Below are 2,652 nucleotides of genomic sequence, written 5' to 3' on the forward strand. Positions count from 1 at the left end.
ATTTTTAGAAAACGAGGTATTCCACTCCATTCCAGTACATCCATTCTGACAATGGAAAGCAGTTTGTGTCTGCCCTATTTGCTAATTCCCTGGACAAATATGGAACCAGACACATAACAACTTCTTTCTATTCCCCACAGAGTAATGCAGCAGAGCGAGTTAATCGATCGGTTTTACAAATCATAAGGTCATACATAACAGATAATCACAGGGATTGGGATCGACATCTCAGCGATGCAGCCTTTGCTTTACGCAGCGTCGTCCACTCTGCTATGAAACTGTTCCCCATATTTTGCTGTTTTCGGTATGCCAATGATGCAACATGGTGCATCATATGAGATATGCCGAAAACTCACCACCAGTAAGGATATTGATTACCCAATAGACATACAGGCCGATCGGGTGCAACTAATCAGAAATAATATAATGAAAGAACTAAAACTGACACAATACAAGTAGTAAGGAAGTGACTTTCAAGATCGGCCAGGTTGTGTATATCGAAGAAATTTTAAACAGAGCTCCCAGCCTGATAATTACAACGCTAAGTTAGGGCCGAAACAGATAAGATGCATAGTACTTAAATGGAAAAAGGTCGGAGTATATCATGCCAAAGACATTTTCTTGGCGTAATGTGCCGTCTAACAATTGTTTGTTTACATTACATACTGACTTCCTAAGAGTTTATTTGTCCACACGACGTATTCATATTTAGTTATTTATTTAGAATTTAATTATTTATTTATTTACCTATTTATTCATTTATTTATTTATTCATATAGTTATTTATCTTTTTGTTTAATGACTCACATGGCACCCGCCATGTGTATCCTTCATCTGTGATGTGCTGGTTAAGTATCAAAACTAACTAGTGATTGTAACTGTGATACTAAGTTATGGCATTAACCTGTGATATTTTGACAATACGTTAGAATAGGTATAAATCTGTGATAGGTGTATAGAGCTGGTAGAGTTGATTAGTTTTAGTGGCATGTATGTCTGTGGTACCGTGAGCCTATGTATATGGATAACAACTCAACCAACAATAGTTATACGTAAGACAAAGGAACCAATACCAGATACAAAGTGATACGCCCGGCTTTGGGTCGTGGGTCGAAGCCACACGCTAGGCGTAACTATAAAAACAGGATGCAGTCTGGGCGTTGAAGTTTCTTACGCACACGCTCCATGCTACGTGCAACATCGGCGGATGCGAGCCTGTGACGCCAGACTGCCAAGTTGCAAGTAATATTCTAGCAACACCCCATCAAAATATTCTAGCAACACCCCATCAAAATATTCTAGCAACACCCCATCAAAATCACACACAGTCACACCCGATAAACATTTGTGCCACAACCCAGCAACACTCAAGCAACAACCCACATCTTACCCAGCAACATTCAAGCAACAACCCACATCCTACCCAGCAACATTCAAGCAACCAGCGACATCTTACCCCAGCAACATATTATAGAAGTATTGTCCACGAATGTGTAAACGTATATGTTAATGTAGGCGTGTGTGAGTATAGAAGTATATGTAGGCACGATTGGAGTGAAAGTTGAAGATCTGAATCGATATGTATGTGTGTGCGTAAGTGTTGAGTGAAAGTGTGTCGTGAAAGGAAATTTCTAAGGGCGGCAATTGAGGCAGGCTGCGATCGCCAAATAAAAATTTACTTTGGTCAAAAGTCAGATAACGTTAGCCCCGTACAGTTGATAGTTCGCTAGAGCGTTTAAAAGAAGTGAAGTTCGTGAAAACAAACACAAAGTTTTTTTTGTACCGCTGAACCTTCCCCATTAAAACGGAGCAAAGCAGTTCTGTTTAATATAAAATTTAGCTGGTAGTTCCTGCTAGATAGAGGTAAGTTAGCATATAAAAATTTCTTTAAAATTATGATAAAAATAATTACTAAAATTAAATAAAAGTTAAATAACGTAAACGGCAATTAAATTAAAATAAAATAAATTGAAATTATATTAAAGTAAAATTTTACCAACTTAAAATAAAGCAAACTAAAATAGGACAAAATTCTCTATCAAAAAAGGAAAGAAAGTAAAACAAACCTTAATAAAATAAAATTCGACTACGTTAAAAATTTAATTACAATAATTTAAATTAAGCTAAAATAATAGTAAAACCAATCGAATTTGAAATAAAGCTTAAATAAATAATAAAAAAACACTAAATTAAATAAATTGTGTAAAATTAAATTAATATAAATTAACTAAAATTAAATTAAGTTCCTAGGAGATTAAATTGAAGAAAATATGATGAAATCAATCGTGAACGTATGTATTTGCATTGGAGAGTGCGTTTGTGCAGACAAACGTAGGCACACATGCACATACCATACATAAAGATGGGCATAGAAGGAAGGGGAAAGTAAATAATAGGTCGGAGCGGGAGTCACACACACATACTTCATCGCAACCAGAGCACCAGACATCGAGGGAATGATTTCTTCCAAGCTCTCAGTTATGACATTCTCTTAAATTTATTCGCCGTTCTAGTACGATTGAAGAGAAGGTTGATAGGAAGTGAAGCCTCGTTGAGGTTGACCTAACCTCAATTCAGCCATTCCTTCCTTGGCGTTAAACTTTTTTTTATTGTTTTAATTATAGACTTGTTTTTGGAATTGGGTTTTTTTTT

This window comes from Rhagoletis pomonella, unplaced genomic scaffold, assembly GCF_013731165.1.
Source record: "Rhagoletis pomonella isolate Grant_MI unplaced genomic scaffold, Rhpom_1.0 Rhpom_scaffold_00175, whole genome shotgun sequence".
Taxonomy (NCBI): domain Eukaryota; kingdom Metazoa; phylum Arthropoda; class Insecta; order Diptera; family Tephritidae; genus Rhagoletis; species Rhagoletis pomonella.